The sequence below is a fragment of the Mus musculus genome, chromosome 4 (genome assembly GCF_000001635.26).
Source record: "Mus musculus strain C57BL/6J chromosome 4, GRCm38.p6 C57BL/6J".
Classification (NCBI taxonomy): Eukaryota; Metazoa; Chordata; class Mammalia; order Rodentia; family Muridae; genus Mus; species Mus musculus.
This window is the reverse complement of record NC_000070.6, coordinates 42,016,905-42,027,461: the sequence shown is the minus strand read 5'-3', so window position 1 is coordinate 42,027,461 and position 10,557 is coordinate 42,016,905. Positions and strand designations below refer to the sequence as shown.

Here is a 10,557-nt window from a genome sequence, read left to right as displayed (position 1 = left end):
GGCCAAAGGTAAAGCGATAAGGGAAAAATTGTGATGTTCTCAATTTAATTATGAAAGTCAAGGGCTGGAATGAAAAAGAAGTAAAAGAAATTAGTGACGGCAGAGAACCATCAAAAAAGATTCTTCACGGTTTGGGACCTTTCCATCCCTTCACAGTGAGTCCTTGGATGTTACTTCCTTGAGTTCTCAAGGTACCTGCAAGAAAAAGGATATGTCTAAGCCCTCCACAGATGCTCAGCCCTCAGGGGTACTCTCGGGCCTTTTCTTACCCAAAACACCATGTAAGTCAGCCTTTCCCTCTTCCCCGACCTCTCTGAATGGCAAGACTCCCTGTGAGCGTGAAGGAGCACAGATTACTGTCCCGTTCCTGTCGCTGGCTGAGTGTGAAGCACTGGAACGCCACCTCCTAAAGAAACAACTCAGCAAGCTTCAGTGGGGCCTGCCAGCTCTCCTCCTCCAAAACCAGCGCCGAATGCTGTGTGAAGCACCCAGTGAGGCTAAGACAGTAAAAACTTCCTTGGCAAGGAAGCCCTTTTTACATCCCACCAGGGACATCTTCCCAGAGCACGCAGGAAGGCTGCTGGAATTCCACCTGCAGAAGCATCTGATTCACCTCCGCTGGGGGCTGCCCCAGAGGATCCAGCGCTCCATGAATATGCTGCTCTCCTCAACAGACCCGCAGTCCCTGCCCTGTGGCAGCAGTAGCTTACCCAATGTGAGCATCTCACAGCCCGGGAAACCAGAGGCCAATGGGCCTGGTGACATGTTCTCACTCACAGCGGGCAAAAGGGACAATCCCCATGCCACACTTGTTTGCCAAGACAAGGGAAATGTTGAAAAGCCATGTTGATTCCAAATGTGAACAGATCCGGGAGGGCAAGGTCCCGGCCCAAGTCTGGAAATCTTGGGAATGCAAAATTCCTGGAAGCTTAGCAACAGTGGCTCCCTTCCCTTGGATTCCACAAGGCCAATGCAGGAAGTTACAGGCAGAAAGTAAAAGTGACCCTGACTTACTTCACAAAGTTGTTCCCTGGAAACCAAAGACCCTCAGCCAGGAGACACAAACCTTATCTGGTACTCTCTTTGAACACTGTAAGAAGCCCCAATCCCTGCCTAAGGAAACCATTAAGAAACTGGAGACAACTTTACATCATAAGTATCTGGCCTTCCTGTCAGGCCTGCCTGCCCTTTACTGTGTAGCTCTCTCTAGGCCTGCATCCCCAGCAGTCACTAGCCAACCTAGACTCAGAGAGAAGATGCCCAAAGCTGTCAAAAGCCCATCAAATGCTCTGACTCAAATAACCCCACTTGAGCCCTGCGCTCAGGATGACAGTGGGGTGTCTGCGGACACTGCAGAAGAGTTCCAGCCTGGAGCAGAGGCGGACAGAAGGACAGAGAAGGTGCCTGCAGAGAGTCAGCCTCCCCCATGCAGACCCTACCCAATAAACACACATATCTTGGCCAAACTGAATTTCCACCTGAAAAAAAAGATCCTAGCAATGCAGTTTGGGATTTCTGAAAAGGAAAAGAGAGAATACAAGGAGCTGGGTACAGCCGACCTAGAGAGCGAATCCATCCAGGAATTTCTCAGAAGTCTACACATGTCAGAGAGCACACTGCTTCAGGAACAGCCTGTCGCATGCCCATCTCTGCCAGCCCCAAATGCAAAAGGGGTCCACCCTAAAAAACAGCCAGCTTCTGCAGTACAGGATGTGTGTCAGGCGCAAAGGCCTCCTCCTTCCAAAGCAGTGCCCCATAGTTCTGCCCAGCAGAGCTCCAAGGCCTCGCAATCCCAAAGGGATAAGACCCAAGTCTGTGTTGACATGGAAGCTGGAGGGAAAAGGTTCAACCTAGAGAAATCCAAAGTCGTGGGGGACCTTGGAGAAGGGGACGCAGGTCTTGGGTTTTCCCTGGTCAGTCAAAAGACACGCCAGGATGGAGAGCAGGAGAAGAGGCTCCTGCACAGACCACTCCAGGGCTCCTCACAACAGGGTCACACCTTTCATCTTGAGGATGCCTGTCCACACAGTCCCCGGGTCTCACTATGTAGCCCTAGCTGACTCAGAACTAACTCTGTAGGCAGGTCAACCTCTAACTCTAAGAGATCTACCTGTCTCTACCTCCAGAGAACTGGAATTAATGGCATACCACCATGCTGACCCTTCTCCCTCCTTTAAATCTGGTTTGTAACTTCTATCCTATTGCCTGTCGTTAATGGGATAGCCTTGGATTCATGTGTATATCCTGATCTCAACAACTTGGTCAGGTCTTAAATATCCACAAAAGGAGGGTCTTGCCCAGTGGCAGAGCACTAGCCTCACATATGAAGGCTTTTGATTTGCTCTTGAGTTCTATAGGGAAAAATTCAGAACACCAGTGACCCCAATACTTGAGAATGTTCAGAAGTTAATTATGGCAAAGATAGGTGCATGCCAGAAACTGTTCTCAGGGACAGACTCTCTTTTAAGATCTACCAAAGTCAGGTGTGAGTTCACGACCCTCTTTAGAACCCCACCTACCACACATCACATGAAAAGCCTCAGTTTACCCAGGGTCCCATGCCTGCAGACTACTGACCCCCTACAGTCTGACATAGCAGGTAAAAGGGAACAACAAACTAGGCAGACATGCCTGATCCAAGTCACCCTTAGGGAACCATCAAAGTCCCAGGTGCCCCAGAAGGGGGCCCTGGCACAGGCATGGTTCCTTTTATAGCTCTATGGCAAGCTTAAATGTTAGCTGCAAGCCCAGCCTTACAGCCATACTCCTAATCAAACTCCAGCCTCATTCCCAGAAAGAGAAGGGTGGTGTGGTAAATGCCAACAAGGTGCTTGAATGGCCAAATGAGCACAGAAGGCTTTGGTGTTCCTTCTCCCTTGGACCTGGATGGCCACCTGCCCTGCTTGGATAGCTCTGGAGAGACTTACAGCCTCACACAGGGAACCTAGAAAGCAGCCCAGCAGACTCTCCCCATATCAGAGCAGAATTGCACATAACCATATATCCCTCCCTGAATTGTCTTAGAAGTTCAGAACCAACCTCCAACATACAATGTAAACTCCTTGGCTGATCCTAACCTCAAACCCAAATTCAGTGCCCGACTCCATTCTGTCTTCAAAAGACCAATCCAACATATGCCAGCCTTTAACAGCAAGAATCACAACCCAGTTCAAAACCCCACACTAACATCAGCAGGATCCTTCCCTGTGCTGGCCATAACCCTATTCTAATCTGCTCCCCCAAACCCGTTTTTTGTTTGTTTACTTGTTTGTTTTGTTTTGTTTTATTCTGTTTTTTTTTTTTTTTTTTTTTTGGCATGGAAAACTTTATGTGCCAAGATTGTTAGCCACACTAAGAGCAGCAGAGAGGATGACTCCTCTTCCTCTCATCTGTCACCTTCACTGCATAGGTAATGAGTTCACTGGAGAGAGCAAAGTAGCTGCAGGTCTCTTGGGAGAAAAACAAGACTTTCAATAGCCTTTTGGAAGAGAATGATAATTACAGTAAGATGTAGCTAAGTGTCCTGGCTAATTTACTGTCAACTGAACACAAGCTAGAGTCATTTGGGAAGAACCCTCAATTGGGAAAATGCCTCCATGTTAGTAAACAGCACTCCTCCATGGCCTCTGCATCAGCTCCCGCTTCCAGGTCCCTTGAGTTCTTGACCCAACTTTCCAGGACGATGGACTACAAGCTACAGGATGAAATAAGCCCTTTCTTTCCCGAGGTTTCTCTTGGTTGTGTGGTTTTACCATAGCAACAGAGACCCTGTCTAAGATGCTAGGTAAAAATGCTAATTAGAATAAGGTTGTGGGGAGAGGGGGCAGGGCAACATGTGAAACTAATTGAGTACTACAAGATGTTGAGAAAAGAGGACAGAAAGAAATATCCCATGCTGAACCAGAACTGGTTATGTGTGCTTTGACTCATTTTGGCAGAATACATGGTGAGATACAGTTTCTATCATGAGATGGGTCCTACTATGAGACAGGACCACAAAATAAAGAGGGAAAAGAAGGAAGGGGCTGGGCGGGGAGACAAGAGGAGCACATGGATATTAAAGGGTGACCATTTGGGACTGGACAGCCATTTCCTATGAACTTCCCTGGGGAGGCCCTCCTCTCCCAGCTTCCCTCAGCTGCCTCTGGGTAGGGCTGGTGCCTTGTGGACTTTTCTATCCACTTTGGCGTGTCCATTGGTGAGCAGGTTCTATTTAGGAATGTATATGTACACACATGTATGTGCCTGCAGGAGCCAAAAAAGGAGGCCACGAAACTGAAGAAGAACAAGGAAGGGTTATGGGAGGGTTTGGAGGGAGGAAGGGAGAAATGTAGTTGTATATTAAATATATTGCATTATATTATATTACACTCTCAAGACTGTATAAAAATAAAAAGGGTGGTTGACTTATGAAGGCTCGGTCCGAGTCAATTTATTAACCCACTCATGAATTAACATGTCAGTGGATTAATAAGTTGTTGCTTGCATGTTTTGTTATAGCCACGCTCCTTGTGCTCAGCTTGCTCTGTGTTACCATGGCCATCACAGATGTCAGGCAGATGCTGCCACCAGGCTCCAGAACCTTGAGGAAATAGATGATTTCTTTATAAGTTTTCCTCATCAATTATGTCATCTGTGGCATTCTTATGGCAACAGAAAATGGACTATTCTATGATTATAGGAAATTATAGGTCACAACAAATGATAAAGCTTCTGGAATATAACAGAGAATGTCTTCATTATGACTTAAGAAAAGCTGTGCCGCAGATCTAGCCCAGGGACCCCGCATACCAGGCAAACATTCTCCCATGGAGTTGCATCTCCAACCCTTTCATTAGGAATTTCTCGATGGTAAACAAAATTCCTTTAAAAATTACAGAGCACTAATCCTAAAATGAGATTGATACATTGGTGCATTTTAAACATCAGGGTTTCCTTTTAAAGAGTGGTGTGGTGGTTTGAAAAAGAGTGACAGCCCCTACCCCCCCCCACACACACACACACAGATTCACACATTCGGAAGCTTAGCCATCAGGGAGAGTAGTTTCCAAAGGAATGACCTCAACAAACAAAGGAAGCCTGAAGGTTTTATCTGGGGGCCTACCCACAGTCACATAAGAAAACACATTAGGAACAAGCATAGTCTATGGATGCTCACGTTCCTGAATAGTTACAGTTTAGCATCATTGTCTTTGTTAAGGTTTCTACTGCTGTGGTAAAGACCCGACCAAAGCAACTTAGGGAGGAAAAGGCTTTATTCAGCTTACACTTCCAGTTAATAGTCCATCACTGAGGGAAGTCAGGCCAAGAACTCCAGCTGGACAGGGACCTAATACAGCAGGAACTGGTCAGAGGCCATGAAGAGGTGCTGATAACTGCCTTGCTCTCCATGACTTGCACAACCTGCTTTCTCATACCACCCAGGACCACCTGCCCAGGAGTAGCACCATCTACAATGGGCTGGTCCCTCCTGCATCAATAACTAAGCAATACAAAGCCAAGCAGCTGAAACAGTTCTGAAATTGATCCATCCTCGAACCAAACACCTTTATTTACAGAGGAAATCAATATGAGCAGGTTATTAAGCGCTTTGAATAGGCACTTCAGTGCACTATGTTCTTCGGGAAGGATCATCTATAGTGTGCCTGCCTCCATAACAAAAATAGAAAAGATAATGTGGTTTTGATTTTCTTGTGAATTTGTGGGTTTTTCAAGACAGGATTCCTCTGTGTAAACTTGGGTGTCCTTGGAAATTGCTGTGTCAACCTGGCTAGCCTCAAACACAGATCTGACTGCCTTTGCCTCTCTAGTACTGGGATTAAAGGTATATGTCACCACTGCCCAGCCTATTCTAATTTTTTAATGGAATTTTTCTAAGTAAGTAAGAAATTATATTTTAAGGATCTCTTATCAATTCAGTCCTAGTTTCTGCCTCTGTAAAATTACACATATTATCTACAGTTAATAAATTAACCAACCTGTAACAGTACTTATGCTTGAAAGATCTTTCTTTTTGTAGTTTTAAGAACTTAATTTACATGTACAGGATGCCCTCAGCAGACATTAAATCATGTGTAGAATGTACTCATCTTCAAAACTGCAGGATTATGCATCTGAATAAGTGTGCTGTTGTCAAAGAAGTAAGAAACAAAACAAAATAAAAAACTCAGAACTCCTGCATGATTAAAAAAAAAAAAAAGAAAAAGAAAATAACACACAAGATTGCCTATAGACCAACCTATGGAGTCATTTTCTTAGTTGTAATTTCCTTTTCTCAAATGACTTTAGCTTGTGTCAAGTTGATAAAAACAAAACAAAACCCAACCAGGACAGTTCATGAAAGGACAGTTGACTGGTTTTGGTCATGCTTAGCTCAGCGTTCTGGGCCACAAGTTTAAGAGGTTAAACAGGTAGACACGAGCATTTTAGGGGTATGCTCCACTGGGGTCCTAGGGACGGCTGACAGGGGGGCCTCTTGGCAGGTGACTTAGGGTTTCTCTTGCTGTGAACAGACACCATAACCACTGCAACTCTTATAAAGGACAACATTTAATTGGGGCTGGCTTACAGTCCAGAGGTTTAGCCCATTGCCATCATGGTGGCTTGCAAGCAGACATGGTGCTGAAGAGGTAGATGAGAGTTCAACATTTTGATCCACAGGCATCAGAAAGAGAAGTGGTTGAGCTTCTGAGACCTCAAAGCCCATCCCCTACTCACATACTTCCTTCCTCCAACAAAGCCACACCTCCTCCAACAAAGCCACACCTCCGAATAGTGCCCCACCCCCACTACCCATGGGCCTATGGGGGCCATTTTTATTCATGCCACCAGAGTAGGGTCAATTTTTTTTTAATCCTTTCACTTCTGCACCCTATTGCTCTGGCATAATAAATCCAGGAAACCATAATTTGACATATATTACAAATATATTATAGGATGGAAATGTTTATAATCTCTCAAACTTTAAATCTCTGGCAGAGATCTCTTTCAGTCTTTCAGGACCTCTCTGAAGTTTGTGTGTGTGTGTGTGTGTGTGTGTGTGTGTGTGTGTGTGTGTGTGTGTGCGCATAGGGGGCTAGAGGACAGCTTTGACTGTCAATCTAATGATACTATCCACCTTGTTTTTTGAGACAGATTCTCTCACTGGCCTTGAGCTCACCAACTAGGCTGGCTGGCTAGGGAGTCCAAATGTCTGTCTACCTTTGTCTCTCTGGTGCTGAGATTACAAGTATTTACCACCATGTCCTGCTTTTTAAAATGTGGGTTCTGGGCCTCGAACTCAGGTCCTCCTATTTTATGAGGTAAGGCAACTGCTTTATGGACTGAGCTATCATCTCAGCTCTCATCTGCCAGTCTTTATGGCCAGACATCCTTGACAAGGCTTCTTTTTAAAGCAGGGACTCCTTTAAATCTCCGGTACCTCTGAAATTAGCCAGGGCAGAGGTTATTTTCAACCTCTGCCAGACCTGGGGACCAGTATCAACCTCAGGCTTCAGGCTAACCCCCTTGTGCTTGCTTTCTGATGCATCAAGTTCCTATTTATTTTGTTCTAAGACTCTTGTGGACAACTCAGGGTCCAGGCTCATCCCCTGATTGTGTGAAGTCACTGGAGTGGCTTCCAACTTTGCCCAGAAGCACATGAGCAGTGTAGGGTTAGTGAGATGCTCTTGTGCAGGGGTCAAGCCAGGAAGGCTGCCTCTCTTCATTGACTCTGTGCCAAGTTTACATAAGACTGTTCAGCACAGACTGGAAACAAGACAGATTGTGGGCTAAGAACCCCAGCATGCATTTCTTGGAAATTGGCCTCTGTCCTGGCTGGTTTTATGTTAACTTGACACAAGCTAGAGTCATTAGAGAGGAGGGAGCCTCAATTGAGAAAATGCCTCCATTACATCAGGCTTGTAGGCAAGCCTGTGGGGCATTTTCTTAATTAGTAATTGATGGGGAAGGGCCCCACCCACTGTGGGTGGGGTCACCCCAGGCTGGTGGTTCTCACATCTAGAAGAAAACAGGATGAGGGAAGGCTTCAGGGACCTGAAGAAGATAAGGACTCCACAGGAAGACCACAGAGTCAACTAACCTGGACCCTTGGGGGCTCCAGAGACTGAGCCACCAACCAAAGAGAGAGCATGGGCTGGACCTAGGCCCCCTGCACATGTGTAGCAGATGTGCAGCTTGGTCTTCATGTGGGTCCCCCAACAACTGGAGTGGGGGCTGTCCCTGACTCTGTTGCCTGCCTGTGGACTTTGTTCCCCTAACTGGACTGCTTTGTTTGTCCTCAGTGGGAGAGGATGCACCTAGTCCTGCAGTTACTTGATGTGTGTGTGTGTGTGTGTGATACCCAGGGAGGGGCTCCCCTTCTTAGAAGAGAAGGGGAGGAGAGGAGGGAGTGAGGGAAGAATCTGTGACTGGGGAGGGGTCCTGTAGAGTGAATAAATTAATTAATAAATAAAAATTAAACTGGGCTGGTGAGATGGCTCAGCGGGTAAGAGCACTGACTGTTCTTCTGAAGGTCCTGAGTTCAAATCCCAGCAATCAACATGGTGTCTCACAACCATCTGTAATGAGATCTGACACCCTCTTCTGGTGCGTCTGAAGGCAGCTACAGTGTACTTATATTTACTAAATAAATAAATGTTTGGGCCGGAGCGAGCAGGGACTGAGTGAGCAGAGGTCCTAAAAAATTCAATTCCCCACAACCATCTGTACAGCTACAGTGTACTCATATACATAAAAATAAATAAAATAAATCTTTAAAAAATAAAAAGTAAATAAATAATAAAAATTAAGCTATGGGGAACCACAAAAAATATAAGAAAGAAAGAAAGAAAGAAAGAAAGAAAGAAAGAAAGAAAGAAAGAAAGAAAGAAAGAAAGAAAGCAGGCTGAGCAAGGCATGAGGAGCAAACCAGTAAGGAGCACCCCTCCGTGACCTCTGTACCAGCCCCTGCCTCTGAGTTCTTGCACTGTTTGAATTCCTGTTCTGACTTCCTTCAATGATGAACTATGATGGGGAAGCTCAAGCCAAACGAACCTTTTCCTCCCGAATTTGCTTTGTTCACAGCAATAGTAACCCAAAGGAGGACAGCTTCTAAGCCAAATAAAAGGTTCTCAAACGCATAAGAAATCACAAATCCTGATAGCTGAGGCCACATGAAGTTACTACACAGGCCTCCAGAAAAGGCAGGTGGCTGCCAGGGAGGAGCTGGCAGGGCCCTCAACAACCTCCCTGGGGCTGCTGCTCTTCTGTCTCCCGGCTAAGGAGTTGGAACCATGTGCAGACCACCCTGTGGTGTGGGCTTCTGTGCTGGTTTGTCACTTGCAGGCAGAAGATGTCATTGTGGAGAGCACAGAGGACACAGAGTTCCTGAAGAAAGGTGCCGTTCATACAGTGGACACAGCGAGGCCATTTTGGTTGTGTGTGTGTGTGTGTGTGTGTGTGTGTGTGTGTGTGTGTGTGTGTGTATCATCACATCTGTTCTGCCTTCTGTCTGAACAGGAAACAGGGAGGATGAAGCCTATGACACGCCCCTGTTGACTCTGGCGATGGGGGCGCAGTAAGAGACCCTTACTCATTTGTTTCTAGGAAACAAGTTTAAGGCGGACCCTGCTTCCATTGTCACGCCCGGTGGCGGCCGAGGTTCACAAGCCTTTAAAGAAAGCAGGCAGAAGAGACAGGCAGTTCCTGCAGAGCATTTACAGGAGCCTTCCTATGTCTTCTGCTCATAAAAGACTAACAAACACCTAGAATGCTTTAAAGTTCTGAGAACAGGGATTTTTTTTTTTTAAATATACGTGAGCGTCTTTGTTAATAACCAAAGCCCAGAATTTCTGTAAGTTCGACAGGAAACCTCAGCGTGGTGTCAGACAGTGGGACTGCCTGAGCTTCAGGCCAATTAGTTCTGGTGCAGGGCGATGACTAGACACAAGGCAGGAAGCGCTAGAGGGCGGCACCCGCACATCCTAGACTCGCTCCAGGGCTGCACCACCTCTCACTGGCTGGAATCTTTTGGGTCAGTTGCTCCTGTGTATCTCAAGCTTGGCTTTTCATCAGACTCACTCACCAACGGCTTGTTATAAACAGGGCTGTCTGTAGTATTTGCAGGGCCCCGGAGAAAATGAAAATTTGTAACATTTCAAATGGGCAACTGGAAAGCCACTCAGGGGTACCTTGGGGAGCACATGTAGCCTTGTTAGGTAGCTTAAATCTGAGTCCTGCTGAAACTATGGACTGTGATTCAGGGATAGATGGGGTGTCTCTCAGTGGCAGAGCACCTGTTTAACATGCACAAGGCCTTGGGTTCAGTTCCAAGAGGAAGGGAAGAGGAGGAGGAGAAGCAGAAGAGAGGGGAGGAGGGCAAGAGGAGGAAGTGAGTGAAGGGGAAAGAGGAGTATTGTAGGAAGCCATCGCAAAGGGGAAAAAAAACACACATATAGGAGTCATTTTTCTCTATATTACCAGAATTAAGTTAGAGTAGATCCAATCAGAGATATAAGAAAATACTATAAATACTATAAATAATGAACAACATGAAAAAATTAAAATCCTACTAGGATT

The 10,557-nt window shown here is 46.0% G+C and overlaps 1 pseudogene; it reads left to right on the top strand.

The window, feature by feature from the left end:
- On the top strand, positions 97-6,194 carry Gm21093 (predicted gene, 21093; annotated as a pseudogene).